General features: G+C 41.7%; 1 long non-coding RNA gene across 1 annotated transcript in view; it reads right to left on the minus strand.

Moving 5' to 3' along the window:
* The window catches only part of LOC119086775, a 52977-nt gene that overhangs the window by 11341 nt on the left and 25419 nt on the right, over nucleotides 1–16217 (minus strand). The window lies entirely within an intron of this gene.

A 16217-nucleotide genomic window follows, 5' to 3' on the forward strand; every position in this document is an offset into this window, starting at 1 on the left:
CCCTTAGGAAGTCATTACTTCCATGTTGGGCTCTCAACAACCCACTCCCGGGCTTCAGTCTAATTAAAGTGTACACATTTTAGGGGGTGTAAAATAGAGATGCTGACATGCCTGCACTTATGCCGCTGACACAATGTTCCGGGTGTACTTGATATAAATGGTGCTGACATAAGCCTTCTCCTTGACAACAGCTGCTGGAGGTGCCTTCTGGCCAAATCCCCAGGGCTTAGCTCAGAGCACTGTCTAGGCTGAAAAGGGAAGCATCTTCTACCAAGAGTTAGTACCTAGTCTGAAAGTTTTACCTATTGATTTCTCTTACTTAATTCACTCATATTAGTGAGTCCTTCTGTTGGGGTATAGCTTCTCTTAATGCCCACCACTAGATGAAGATAACTCATTATCTTTACACCACAGGCTTCTTTTGCCTTCAAAAGGTGACAAGTACTTACTGAGTTTGGGATGGAAAATGAAGCCATAATTATTATTGTGTAAAATGTGTTATTTTATGCAGACCCATATTACTGTCGTTTGAGATCTAACATGTTAATTGACATATTAGCCACCATTGTTGATAATTTAGCAGATGAAGGCAATGAAACGAAAGGCTAGGATCCTTGTAGAAATTCAGATTCATTATAGTACACACTTAGACAAAGGGTTTAAGACAACCTGTCCCTGTGAACATGAGTCTCCTCCACTGACCCATTATGTGACTAGAACCTGCATTTGACTGCATTTGGAGGCGCAGTGTGTGCAATAAGGCTTTTAGAAAGTGACACCTTCATCCACAGTATCTTCCTTTGGTGCCTTTCACTGATGATTTTGTAAGGTAGCCAACTGTTCGAGGTGTCTGTTCAGGTTCTCCACAAAGCTAATGGCAAGATGGGATTTTATATGGAAGAGATTTATGGGGAGAGCCCCACGAGGCATAAATGAGGCAGAAACAGGAGGTACAAGTTGAACCGGCAGATCCAGAAGTGTTAGGGGTTCCACTTTGAGTGGGATAAGGAAGCTCTAAGATCTCTGTATGCTCCATCCTTGCCTGGAAGCTCAGAAGAAGCACAATGGACTTGAAAGAACTGGACCCAACCCTGTCCCCATGCAGGGTCTCTTCAAAGGAGATCCAGATAGCAAACAAAAGGGGTCTTTCTGTGTACACAAAACCTGAAGTTCCTTTCCTCTGGCATGTCTGTTGTGCTACTCTGGGGCCATTAGGAATCTACCAGGCAATGTTTTGGGGACAAGTCATGGGATATTAAATGTATGGCTTCACTTCTTACCTCTTTCAGCACAAGACTGTAGCCATGGTAACTGTGTTGTCAAGAGGGAGATCAGATGGACATTATCCACAAAGTTTGAGTAAATCCTGAGACAATGTACAAAATTGGATGAGCAATAAAAAACTAAGACCAAGAGGACAATATGTACATTCTCTGCTGCTCACTTCCTGAGGGGAGGATGGGTGCATGGAAGACCCGCTTCTCTAAGCAGTGGAGCAGAAAATGAACCACTATCTCTGGAAGTCAGGGAGATGCATTACAAAGGCATGGCGTATCATGGGGCCAGAGGGAGGTGTTCCGAGGAGGGAAAAAAATGGCAAGAACAGGAGGAAGTTCTAAAGAGAGGTTTCCTGGGTAGGAAATGCAAAACTTCAGAAAATGAGAGTTCTTAGAAAAATCACTCACTCGTGTAACCAACAATTGTGAGTCAGTTAGTGTGCCAGATACTGTTGTGGGTGATCGGGACATGGTAGAATCAAAGCAAAGATCCCTATGTCTGGCTCAAGTTTTAGCAGGAAGATACTAACATGTACATAGAATATAAAAAACACACAGGTAACCTATCTGAAGAGGTTTCACATAGACTACCTTTGTTTTTCGGCAGGAGTTGCCTTGTGTGTGATTACTGGGAACCAAGTTTGCCCCCAGTTCCCTTGGCTCCTCTAAGGTTTTCCCTGAGTTTCCTATGGCTTCCCTGGGGAAAGACTCACCTCATTTGCAGAAATTCATCGACTGTAATTTCCAGGAAGTCACTAGCAGAGTGAAATGACCCCGGATATTTTATTTAGTTAATATATTTGATCTCCACTAAAGCCCCGCATTTAATTGGATTTTAATTATCTTCCCCAAACTGCTTCAGAGGCTATATTTAAAATGACATAATCGACTATTGCCAAATCAAAACACACAAGTCTTCAGTGGTAAATTTAATGGAATAAATCCACCAAGATGGAAATGTCACCAGCTAAAAAGAGCCACGAGCCTTCACCATCATGACCTAAAATCCATAGATCTCCTTGGTCATAAATAGTGGATGACACAATAAAATGTACTTCCCTGCAAGGGTGGAGGCATGTCAGTCCCCTCTTTGCAGCACTAAACAACGTCCATGATCTTTGTTGACAGGAGGAGAAAACCACATGGGAAATAATGACTTCAAGTATGAAGGGTCACAGTCAGACCCTGACCGCAGCCCGGAGCAGCAGGCATATACAATTTTCATTAGCTTTAGTGATAGTCTGTGTCTCTTTGGAAGGGATCTTTTAAGATCTTCTTGGTTTATCTTTTTAGGAAAAAAAAAAGCAAAACAAAACACAGAACAGATGATTCATAAGAGCTGTGACATACTTTAAAAGAGAGTAAAGATGAACTCTCAAACTATTTCCCCAGCCCAATCTCAAGACTATAACTATACTAGGTCGTGTGTGTGTGTGTGTGTGTGTGTGTGTGTGTGTGTGTGTGTGTTGCCAGCAATGATCTCAGGACATGGGGCACATTAGCAAGTGACCTGCCATTAAGCTCTATCTCCAACCCCATATATTACATTACTAACTTCTTAAAGAAGCAGAAGTTAGTGGCTCTGAGCAGTAGAAGCTTCAAATGCAGCGGAACTACACCGATCACTCTCAGTTATAAGATGGTGGCAGTGACAAGTGACAGAACTTACAGCAGCTCTGCCCATGCCTGTTACAACAGCCACTTCAGGGAGCAGCCACCCTCACTCACCAGCTCCACCCTCCTCCGCAGCTCTTCTACATTCTGTTCCCTCATCTGGTGAAGCTGCGTTTGTGGGGGTCGCCATGAGGAGGGCTCCATGGCCCTTCTTCAGTTTGGATTCATGTTCTTGGAGCATGCCATCTGCTTGCTTCTCCGACCCTCTCACTTCCTTCTTCCCAGCCCTTTGTTTTTTACATAGAGGTAGTACCCAGTGTAGTAATTTTTATGCTTCTCTTCAGTATCTCTTCGATATCCTCCACTCTGTATTTTCCACTGCATGCCCTTAACGTCTATAGCCTTCCTGAAAGCTTAGTCTTTGAATACACTACTGTCTGCTAACCATCTGTTAATGGTGATCATCTGCCTATCGGGTCCAGAAGCCTGAAGCAGAATTCATGTTCTTTTCCTTCTGTTCTTCCTATGTTTAGTATAGCCTCTAGAGTTTCTCCGTCCTTTTAACTAGGAATTGTGGCTATAATAATCTTCCAGTTCTTATTATCTCTCATTTCTATATTTCATAACTCAGCTAATTGGATCTATTGTCTATTAATCATTTTTCATTTCACCCATAGTTCCACTTTCTGAATTTAGGAAGACTGGACTATCCCACTAGCCTGTCAGCTAGAATCTCTCCTTTGCATTCTTCAAGAAATGTTGATCTTATTATATGCCAACACTGTGCTAGGAGCTGGGGGTATAAAAGGAATTAGACTAGCCTTCTTCTAGGAATGCACAGTCCTGTGGGAAAGAAGGATGTGAACTTAGTTCACCTAGGTGTGCCATGGTGAACACCAGACATATGGTCCAAAGTGAGGAGTGGTAACTTTGGCTTGCCGGAGGTAGGCAGGAGTTAACGAGGGCTTACATGGAGAAGGTAGTTTAGAGGCTAAGGGTTTGGGTCAGATAGGGTTTCCCCGGGGCAGAGCGATGGGAAAGGGCTTTTTTGGTCCCAGGTATACTACATCACAAAGACTCTAAGATTTGGGGAGTGTTTAGCTATCCATTGAGCATGAACATAAGGCAGACAGTAGATAGACAGGAGGCAGGTATGTGGTGTGGGCCAGATAGTGTGAGGTGTTCAACAAAGCATGGCGGCTGTGCTCTACAGAGTTGGAATGATCGATTTCAGCTCTTACATTGGCTCAATGCTGGTGGTTCAGTAGACTCAAGAAACTACTATTGAACTGCGTTTCTATAATTCCTTTGATCTTGTCTTATTTCTGGCCCTGGTCTTAGAGTCCTTTAGCCAAAGTCCTTCTCATAAGAATAAACAAATGCTTAGATCTCATCTCTACCATTTAATTAGTCATCTTTTACCTTTCTTATTAGAATCATATAAGACTGATAATACAAGATGTGTGCAAACATCCTAGAGAATAATCTATGAATACAAATATTTTGGGTTTTTTTTCCCCCACTTTTACTAAGTTCTTGATAAATCTGTGTGCAGACTTTTTGCTTGTTTGCTGTTCCAGTTTGGTTACCAGACAGTGGTAAGTTATCTCCAGATGGGACTAGCCTTAGGTAACATCCTGAGTGGTAAATCATTTTCTTCCCTAGGGACATAATGGAAGTAGATAGAGCCCTCACGACTGGACTTGGATGTGGGGGGACAGCAAGTGAAGCTCTCCTGTCTGTCAGCTCTGGAGGAGCTCCTGTGTCTCACCAATGGGTCAGCAGCAACTCAAACTGTTGAAGTACTTCACATAGGAAGGGTATAAGTACAAGGCTGCAGATACCCACCTATTGTCTCAAGTGGAAAATGGATAGTTTATGGAATTGTAGAATAAACCTTTATTGGATTTGAAAATGTTCTTTAGTGTCTTACAATTTATTGCTCACTTTGACGCAAGAATATCACATCGACTTTCTGTACTGGGCCCCCAGATATGTAGTAATTGTGTAATTTGAACCTCCTTACTAATTCTTGACATGTGATTTGTGGAATCTACTGATTGATTTCTGAAGGTCCTCAGGCTTCCTGAAGTAGATGCTCATTTTGAGCAAGATGTACATTTTAGCAATAGCTCCATATCTTTTTATCAAAATTCAAGTGGCTCTTTCAACCTACTAGAATAAGATTCTTTATAAGTCTGCTGAGAAGTAGGGCACAGATCATTACATTTGCTAGAAAAAGTATACAGAGTAAGAATGGATGACATTGTTGTAGAGTTGATAACAAATATAGAACTTCTTTTATAAAAATGTTAAAACTGAGGTCCAAGAAATTGTAATGATTTTCCCAAGGTCAATTATATGTGGAACAATATAATTTAGATTTAATTGTGTATTATCTTCTTTGACGAGTTTTCTCTCACATTTTCATTGTTAACTTTAATTTTAAGTTAAAATACAATTACATCATTTCAACCTTCCCTCTCCTCCTTCCAGCCCCTCCCATGTCTCCTCTTTAGTCCCTCTCCCCTTCAAATTCATGGCTTTTTTTAAAATTATTTTTTTACAACATAATCATTTATTGATTCTTTGGGAATTCCATATCATGCACCCCAATCCCATTCACCTCCCAGTCTCTCCATATCTGCCCTTCACCCCTACAACAACTCCCAAAAAGACTCCTCCCCCCTATTAATTAAAAACAATATAAAACAAACAACAACAACAACAAAAAACCACGCCTCCATTTTCCCCGACTCTCCAACACCTCTTCTAGTGGCATTGAGAGCTTCGGCATGCCAGAGTATACCCTTTTGTCTAATCAACCCTGCCTGCACATGTTTATTGCAATGAGTCATTGGTCCATTAATACTGGACCTCACCAAAACTCCTCTTGGATATCCTACCATTGCCCTGAGTCATGGAGATCCTGTGGCTATCATTCTGCAGGACTAATCCCTTCATGTGCTCCAGCAAGCCATGAAGGTAGATGTTAGGGTAGGGCAACCAAAGGCCCAGGATGTGGGTCTGGGTGGTAGTTAAGCTGGTCAGTCTGGGCCTCTGAGGACCACACCCCTCAGGTGAGGGGAGGAGTCAGCTCTCCTACATCTGTGGTGAGGGATGGGATCATCTCTCCCTAGTGCAGGGAGGTCTGGCTCTCGTGGGACCCGCTCTCCTGCTTCAGTGTCAAGTGAGGAACAGGGCCAGTTATCCCATGGCCAGTGACGGATGGGCCAGCTCAACATGGCCCTCAGATTTCAACATGCATGGTTTCTATGGGACCCTGTGTTAGCATGGGCCATGGACATCAACACAGACCCCAGCTTCAGCAGGACCACGAACCCAGACATGGTCCTGGGTAGCAGCTTGGGCCTGTACATCACCATAGCCCTGGTGGCAGCACAGGCATCCCAGATCACTATGGCCCCAGTAGCAGCATGGCCCTCTGACACCAACATGGTCGAAGGTGACTGACCAGATCCTGAGCATCCACACAGCCCTTAGTTGGTAACAGGAGCTACAGACATCAACTCAGTCCCCGACTACAGAGGGCCAAGAACCCAGATATGGCCCTACGGGGCAGTTTGGCCCCAGACAACACCATGGCCCTGGTGGCAGCACAGGCCACCGAGATCAGTATGGTCCCAGTGGCAGCCTGGCCCTCGAACACCAACATGGCCACAGGTTGTGGCCTAAATCCTGGGAGTTTGTGTAGCCTTTGGTGACAACATGGGCCACGGACATCAACACAGGCCCGGGCTGCGGTAGGACCGCAGACCCAGACATGGTCCTGGGCCCAGATGCCACCATGGCCCCAGGTGGCAGTGCAGGACCACTCAGACTGGCATGGCCCTCAGACACCAACATGGCCTCAGGTGGTGGCCCAGACTCCTGGCATCAGCATGGCCTTTGATGGTATCAGTAGCTACAGATACTAGCACAGACCCTGGCTGCTATGTGGCCGTAGACATAGACATGGCCCTTGGCAGCAGCCAGCCCAGGGCCAGACATCACCCTGGCCTCACGTGGCAAGCAGGCCACCCACATCAGCCTGCTCCTCACCGCCTTCACTTCTTCGGTTCTGCCTCTTTCCACAGCACACAAACCATTCTTCTCTTTCTCTTCCGTTTCTCCACCATATATTTGCTCATCATAAAGGCACCTACCTACCCGGCAGTGCAAAGCGCTGGGTGGGCCTGTGGACACATCTTCAGCCAGCCTGGACTATGAGGACTCAGGCTGGCCTGTGGCTGTCTTTCACCTGCCTGGGCTGAATTGGCACCAGGCAGGCCTGTGGATGCCTTCAGCCAGCCCAGACTCTTTACTGTTGTTACATATATATGCATAGATGTATAGATACACTCCCACGAGTCCATATAATATTGCTGGTGTGTATATAACATTAGAATGGATTTGTAGGTGGTACAAGGAAGTCACTGTGCTATAAAATGATGACTTATGACCCAAACGACAAAGGTGATAATAAAGGATGATTCTAGAAAAAACTGACCAACACTTCTAAATTCAGGCCAAAGGTTAGGAGTGTCACAGCAACATGGAAGAAATGTACAGTTACCTACCATTACTGCTCATGCAGTTGGAGCAGGCAAATTATGTCTTCAAATTCTGGATAATGTCAAGGTCATGATTAGTTTCTGTCAGCTTCACACAAACCTTGGTATACGTACACAGAGGGAATCTTAAAGGAATTGGCTTTATCAGATTGGCCTGTGCGCACATCTGTGGGGCATTTTCCTATTGCTAAGTGATATAGGATGATGTCTCAGCCCAGTGGGGGTGGTGGCATCCCTAGGCAGGTGGGACTAGGCTGTATCAGAAAGGTAGCTGAACAAACCAGAGAAGCAAGCCAGCAAGCAGCATTCTTCCATTGGATTTTGCTTCAAGCTCCTGCCTGGAGTGCCTTTCTTGGTTACCCTGATGATGGACTAAAACCTGTAAGCCAAATAGACACTTTCAACCCTAAATTGTTTTACAGCAAGACACAGTAACTAATGGGCTTACAGATTTTTTAAATTAATTAATTAATTTATTTATTTATTCATTCATTCATTCATTCTGGTTTTTCAAGATAGAGTTTCTCTGTGTAACCTTGGCTATTCTGGAACTTGGCTTTTCTGGAACTCGCTCTGTAGACCAGGCTGCCCCCCAAGCTCACAGAGATTCGCCTGCCTCTGCCTCCCGGACTAAAGGCATGAGCCACCACCACCACTAGCCTTGAGCTTACTGATTTAAATCAGAAACATTTAGTGTGTCAGGGAATTTAAAACTGAATGTCAGTTGTTGTTGTTGTTGCTTAATGAAATATTCTTGAAATGATGGAACCTCAATTTGTAGTCCTCAGAACACTTGTTTTTTCTTCCACAGGGCAGCCAATGTCTTTATAGGCTGACTAAAGAAAGATATTTCAATTATCCTGAGATATCTTTGCTTTGGCTACAACAAGTGAAAAGTCTTGTTTTTATACCTTTGTTTATGCTTACCATGTTGCCCAAATTTTATCCTCTATTTTGCTGATTTACAAAAGATTTTGGAACAATTTATTTTGTTAGAGAACCAGAGTGCCCTCTACTGTTTATTTTCTATCATTACAGACACATTAGAGGCTCTCTAGAAATACAAGCAATAAATTTATTTCTGATAAACGATGGGTATTTGTGAAAAAGGAAACTACTAACTAAAATTCAGTGAGGTACTTAAATGTCTTATAATTTGATCACTAAATAAAACCCAAGTGTTTGCCTTAGTGATTTTTCAATCATGTATTTTATTCTAAGTTTCTACATTATGTATGCAAACGCTTTCAACTTTTAGCATCAGTTTCACTTTATACATTTTGTTTTCTCCCTGTGTTACTTGACATATTTTAAAAATGAAAAAACAGGCGTTTCTAATTTAAATTTCTAATAACATAAAATTGTGAAGGCTCAGTTATGATTTTTTTCTCAATACAATTAAATTTATTAAAAAAAAAAGGTCTTACAATGTCACATGGTTTACAAAACTACAGAGAATCGAGGAATACCAAGAATGGGAGAAATAAGTCTCCCCAGGGAAGAACACACCAGCACTCCAGCTGGTCCAATCCCAAGTGGTCAGCCCTGAAGGCGTACATACAAGTAACATTATACAGACGGATCAGGCTGTACGTATGCAATTAGGAATATACATATACATACATATATATTCCTAAATACCTAAGTATATACATATTCTTATATGTATGCATATATATTATATATACATATATAACAACAATGAATGAAAAAAGAGGTCATGAATTTTTAAAGAAAGCAGCAAAGTAGGTATTATAGGAGTTTGGAGGGGGGAAGGAGAAAATAATGTAATTAGACTATAATCTCAGAAAAGAAATAATTTCAAAAAGATGTCATGTGATTGGCATTCTGAATAACTTAGAATAGCCTTTTAAGGTTACATATCTGCTTATTGTGAACACAAAATATTTATTTATTTTTACCAATAATCCCTCTCTAAAGGATTCCAAGTTACTTCAGACTTATTTCCTCTGCACTGTACTAGCAGCAGCATGTAGAGAGTAAATAAATATCTCCTGGTCTTAAAATTTCTGCCAACTAACACTTAGAGGCCCAGGATCATGAGAAAACATTCTTTCCGAAGCTCATAAATCTAATTAATTCAGAGGCATTCTCTCTTTCTCACTCTTTTCATAGGACTCTTGCATCATTGCCAAAGCTTTAAAAAAATTTTTTTTCTAGCTTTTTAGTTCTCCCACAAAGAGGCAGACCTTGGCGCTGGCCTTTTGGCGCCTGCTGATATTTTCATAGACCTAGGCTGAACTTTCAGTCTGTTCCTGGAACTTCAGAGGCTGACAATAGAAACAGTGTCTATTTGTCATACTCACCCTTTGTTTTTAATCCCTTTCACAAGCCACTTGAAAGTACAGTAAGAGGCAGTTTAGGGGCAGGGAGGAGAAGCAAACGGGTGTCCCCTCCTCAACTCTTTGAGTCTATTTTCATTTTATCCAGAAAAACAAAAACAAAAACAAACAAACAAAAACCATGAAGCAAACACACATTAAAACTGGTAGTGACAACGTGCCTCTGGTTGGATTGCCGGCCAGAAGAGCCTTGATCTCATAATGTAGTCACTTGAACTTCTTTCTCTGTGCCAGAGGCAACCACATAGGTTCAAGGAAAGTGGGGACGGCTTAGCAGTGCAGGACAGAAGCAGGAGGTACCTTCCAGAGAGCCGGGGGCTCACACTTAACAAAACTGCACGACTCAAAATTTCCTTGATCTGTGATCCTTCTTGGGCCTTTAAAAAGCACTTTCACTTTTCCTCAAGCCCAGGGGAATCAGCTTTCAGTTCCTCTCCCCTACCCTGTGGACTCTCCTCCAAGGGAAGAGGCACTGGCTACTGCTGCTGGGTAACTGCTCTGGGCTTTTGTTCCAAAGTTCAATCCTTCTGGATCAGAGCTCCAAGGCCTCAAGTCCACTGGCCTTGCATGGCTGCGAATCTGGGTAACAGCAACTCCTCTACAGGGCAGACAGGTTGCACTATCATGGCTACCGATCTAAACGGTAGTCATCATTTAAAACCAACTGATAATAAAAATGTCAGGTGGGTTAGCCAGGTGTTCACAGAAGGATAATTTATTGTAATGGGTTTTTTCCTGATAGACTTTCATGTCCTGGTTTTTATTGTGACATAACCTAGAGTCACCTGGAAGTGGGATCATCAGTTGAAGAATTGTCTAGATCAGACTGGCCCATTCCCATGTCTGTGAGAGATTGTCTTGATTGATGATTGATGTAGTAGGCCTGCCCACTGTGGGTAGCACCACCCTTGACAGGAGAACCTGTTCAGTAGAAGAAAGCTGACTGAGCATGAGTCTGTCAGTAAGCAACACTCCTCTATGGTTTCTGTTTCCGTTCCTGCTCTCACTTCCCTCAGTGACAGATTGTGACCCGGAAGTGCGAGTTGAAATGCCCTCCCAAAGTTGCTTTTGGTCATTGTTTATCACAGCAACAAAAAGCAATACAGAACATTGTGTTAGCTCTGTTTTCAGCTTGTTAGGTATATTCTTGGCTGCCAAGTCTCAGCACATCCACAGTGTAGATCATCTTGAGTTTCCCCGTCAGCTACTGAGAGTTTTCTACAATGTGGCTAACTCATGCTGCTGTCGCTCCTCTGATATTTCTAGCAAAACTTTTATATTAGTTACTTTTCTTGTGACTAAGACAAAATATTGACAAAAGTCATCTAAGGCTGGAGGCCTTTATTTTTGGTGCACAGTGTGAGGGTATGGCCCACTGTGGTCTGGGAGGCATAGTGGCGGGAACATGGGGCAGCTGCTCATACTGTCCTCCGTCAGGAAGCAGAGGGAGAAGAATGGTGGCCCGCCCCCAACAGACCTCTTTCTCCTTTTGATCCAGTCTAGGACCTCTGCATCTGGAATAACGCCTCCCAGAGTTGGAGGCTTTCCCAACCTCAATGAACCCGATCTACAGTCCCTCACAGCCATGCCCAGAAGTTTGTTTTCATGGTGACTCTAAATTCCATCAAGTTCACAAACAATATTAACCATGACAACATTCAATTCATAATGTAGATACACACACAGAAGTGGAAATGCAGAACCAACTGAATATAAGGAGAGCTGCTATTGTGAGTATTAAAATCCTACTTTTACGCGGCCTTTGAAGATCATTTTGCAAGCAAACAGGATAGAAGTAAATGACAACTGTAATTGGTGAAATTCTTTAATGTCTTGAGGATCCATATAAATTTGACAAAAATGTTGATTTTGTTTTCATGAGAAGGTACAGATTTGAACATTATGCAAAATACACATTATCACAGCATAACACACCTCATTAATGTGGATCATTTTCATGGATTGGTTAGAGATAAATTGAAGTAATTGTGGGTGGATTCTAGGCTATAAAGGCAATGCCAATGTTAGGAGCTATAGGTAGAGCATATTTTATGAGCTGCCCTGAGTTGTGAAGTCTCATTTCTAGATTCCTGGGTTTCTTTCACTAAGGTCAGTCTAGTTCTAGGCTTGCTCACTGTGATTCTGGTCTTTGCTTCTTGGCCATTTAATGGGGGATAGGGGGTGGCACACCCACATAATACATAACCATGTATACGTGTACATAGAATTTCATACACAGATGAAATCAGATGTCATAAAATCAAAACAAAGGTGCCTGGTTCAAAGCCCCCCACCCCCCCAATTTGTCTTGCTTTCTATCAGTCTGTATTTCTGTGCTTCTTTTTCCAGTGAGAACCCAATGACCTCGCGGCATTTACTCATTTATTCAACTATCTAATGCATTTAAAATAGGTTAAGCATGACTTTACACATGCCACTATGATAATAACATGTAAGCTGTTCACAGCTCTCCCTTCACCTCTAATCCAAGAATAAGGGTATGCAGTGAAATGTGTCTAGAAACTGTTCACTCATTTCTTTTTCCCCTTGTCGTGACCTGGTATTCAATGGAAAATCAACTAGGTATGTGCATTTCATTTGTACTCCCTCCTTCATCTCACTGATTCTACTTCTACAATATATAGAATATTAATTAGCATGATTTCAAACCCAGCTATGTGAAGTGCTATAATCAGAGTTCCTCCTTCCTGTATTTTTTGTCCAATTTCTCTATCCCCCATAAGTAGCCAACTGGACTGTCCACTGCTTTGTTTGTGTTAAGAATTTTTTCCTTTTTACAATAGTTAATATACTTTACATGCTTTTTCTAACTTTCCCACTTAATTATACTGCTTGTAAATCATTCTTTATCCTTACATAGAGTTGTTTTTAAGACAGGGTTTCTCTCTGTAGTCCTGGCTGTCCTGGAACTCACTCTGTAGACCAGGCTGGCCTCAAACTCACAGAGATCACCTGCATCTGCCTCCTGAGTACTGGGAGTAAAGGTGTGCACCACGACAGCCAGGCTAGAATTCTTTATTATTCTGCTTAAGTGCTCTGTAGTACTCATTTGCTTGACAATCACCAATAATATTTTATGAGTAATCTTGTACAAAGATATTTTCGTATCATGTTACTGGGGAAATGTGGTCAAGCTTAGAGATTTGTGTGTTGAGATGTGGAGTTTTGTCCTTTAGGTACCACACGGCCATTGCCATCTTGAAACCAGAGCAGTGGGGTTAGCTGTACAAGTCGCTTACACTAACTTCTCCTTGTGGAAAGGAGAAAGGCTCCTGAGGCAGCGCAGCTAGATGGCTAGATCATGAGTAGCATATGGCACATGGTACTCGTGCACAAGGCATGAATGTGTCTGTTCCTCCAATGTTCCTGACAGTAATCCCAGTTAAACTAATTGCCAGACTGGACTTGGGAAAAATTGTTTCTTTGGTCTGTGGTCGGTTTCCTATCAGGGATGAACGGTATTTGTTGATATCTCCCTGAAGATCAGTAGTGCAAAGTTAGATGAGGTGGGTTAGAGACAATTTCCCCTCTGTACAGCCATTGCCCACATCTCCTGGCCATAGCCCTGTTTCTTTATCACCTCACAAACAGAATGGATTGTAAAACTTGGAGATATTTTTCCTTTCCAGTTTGATGTGTGAAAAGTAGACCTTCCTTGTGGTTTTTATCATTTATTTTGGTGTGGATGTAATTGCCAATCTTTCCATATAATTAAAGACCATTTTTTTTATTTTTATTTTTTTAGTTGTTTGCTCAAGCTATTTGTTCAGTCTGTCCATATCTCCACAAGACTTCTTTATGTCCTTATCTATATGTTTCAATTTCAATAAATTTAAGAGTAGTGGCTTGTTGGTGATACATGCTGTAAGTACCTTTTCTCAGCTTCTTTACTCTGGGGTGTACTGGAAGGACTACACCTACTTCAGCAGCCCCTGTACTGCATTAAACAGGGCATCTTTGTTCATGGCAGTTGAGATAACATCTACTATTCAGTGAATTCCCGTGTAGTTCAGCTGACCTCTGTAGGTTCTTAGTAACTTCTTAGCTATGCTTGTCTTTACCTGTTAGTTTCTAATTTTCAATAGAACTAAATTTTTAGCCAACACAAAGGTAGATGGACTTTAGTATATTGTTAGTATAATAAGTCTGAATCTTGGGACTTTGTTTTTTATTTGTTTTGGTTTTTTGAGACAGGGTTTCTCTGTGTAACCGCCCTGTCTTGAAACTTACTTTGTAGACCAGGCTGGCCTCAAACTCACAGAGATCTGCCTGCCTCTGCCTCCTGAGTGCTGGGATTAAACATTCCCTACCCAACAGGGACTTGTTATATATTCCTGACTGTGAAAGCTATTTAATCTCCACACAAATTGAGTATTATGAGATCACTGAACATGACTGCAATTTAACAGTCTTTAAGAGACATCGTTTCACTGTTTTTCCCACTCCCTGTCCCTGACACCAAGGAAGGGGAAAACGTGACACTGCCATAGAATTAGCAGCTGAAAATGACCTACTGCCCCATCACTTTTTGGATTATTTTATATCTCAGTGGTATCTACTCATGACCATATCATTAAAGACAACTACAGCCAAGGGGATCTGGATTTTAAAAAAAAGACAACTGCAGCCTACTGTTTCTACCTTGGGATGGATATACACTAAAGGGCTCCTGGCTCCTAGAGAAGGACAAATGGAAAGGGACCAATTCTAATTACACTATGGTAATGCACATGGGTTTAAATTGGGATAAGAAAATCTTAGGCTAATTTCACTTCTTTCAAATCTGATTCCAAAATAGTACTTGGTTGGGCTAGGGATGTAGCTTGCTTACCTTGTGTGTGAGGCCCCAGGTTCAGTGCCACCATTGAAAAAAAAAAATCTAACAACTATAGTGGCAATCATGTTTATCACAATAGACGTATCTTTTCTTCCTAGCAGGTAACAGCATTGTAAAACTCATTTTTATAAGAAAGGTTTCATAAAAACTAGAGCCATTTTCTCCATTAATTCTGATTAGTTTCCTAATCTCAAGGATAAACATACAGAGTAGTTGATCAATAGGATTGTGGACTCCATTAGCATAGTCCATTTTTTTAAAATGCAATTCAAGCATGTCATGTCAACTCAGATTTGAAACTTTATGTGGTTATGTGAATGAAGCCAATGAACTGTCACTTGAAGGCTTAACCTTCCAGTCAAGAGCCATTGCCCTGAGTACTGCACACCTTCCATTGTGGACAGTTTTACCATTTTAATAGCTATCTGAATGTCTTTTGTAAATTATTACCTCATGTATTTGTTGAAGTCTGTATTGTGATAAGTCTTACACACAACTGTTAATTTTCTCTGTAAGTGTCCAAAATTCCTATTCTCTTCATATTTTATCTCAATATGGAGTCTACTCATCTACGCTTATATGGTTCTTCATTTTATTTTTAAAACCTGTAACACTTGGCAGTTTCCCCTCCATTTGCAGGTAATAGATATTCCACATTTGACCTTTTAAAAATATTTCACTCTTCCGTATGTCAATTGTCACTTGCCCTAGAGAAGCTTGTACAATGTTCTACACCCTGATCATCGAGAATAAGAATGCTTACAGGGACACTATATTATCCCCAGATTAGGAACTACTAGACAGTAGGATTCATGAATGGTGGCTTATTCATATAATGATGTATTTCTGAGTAATCAGTTTTGAACTTCAAATTTTCAAATACAAGTAGATTTCCACCTTCAGAAAGTTTCTGGTTTGGTGAAGACAATTGTTTTTTTTTTTCTAAACATATACTATAGTGAACTGTATAAAATTCTTCATGAATACCAACTTGGCTCTTTGGTTATGGACAAGAATTGAGGTTCCTGTCCCTAAAACTATCTAATCAGTAACTACCCACCCATCCTCATCAGGATCTGATTAAATTCATGTGTGGTGTGAGTGCATGCGTATGTGTACACAGGTGCTTGTGTGTTCACACCTAAGGACAAGTTTGACTGTCAGTCTTCACCTTCTATCTTGTTTTGAGACAGGTCTCTTGTGCACTGCTGCCTTGGCTCTGCCTCCCATCTTACCACAGGAACACCAGGGCTGTAGATACCCACTACTCCACCAGGCTTCACATGGATTTGAACCCAGGTCCTCGGGCTTGTGAAGCAAATGTTTCACCAGCATTGGCCATCTCTCCAGCCCCATTATTTAGAATTTTAATGTTAAGTCAAAGCTGAGAAGCAAGCCTGGCTTCTGCTATGGCATTAACAGTTATCATAGTAACTACTCGTCACAGGAGACATTACATTCCAGAAGCCTTGATGGGGTCAAGAGCAGATATTTGAGCCCTTACTGTGTAGTGTATCTTAGCAATGTGGCA

Source organism: Peromyscus leucopus, chromosome 16_21 (genome assembly GCF_004664715.2).
Source record: "Peromyscus leucopus breed LL Stock chromosome 16_21, UCI_PerLeu_2.1, whole genome shotgun sequence".
Lineage (NCBI taxonomy): Eukaryota > Metazoa > Chordata > Mammalia > Rodentia > Cricetidae > Peromyscus > Peromyscus leucopus.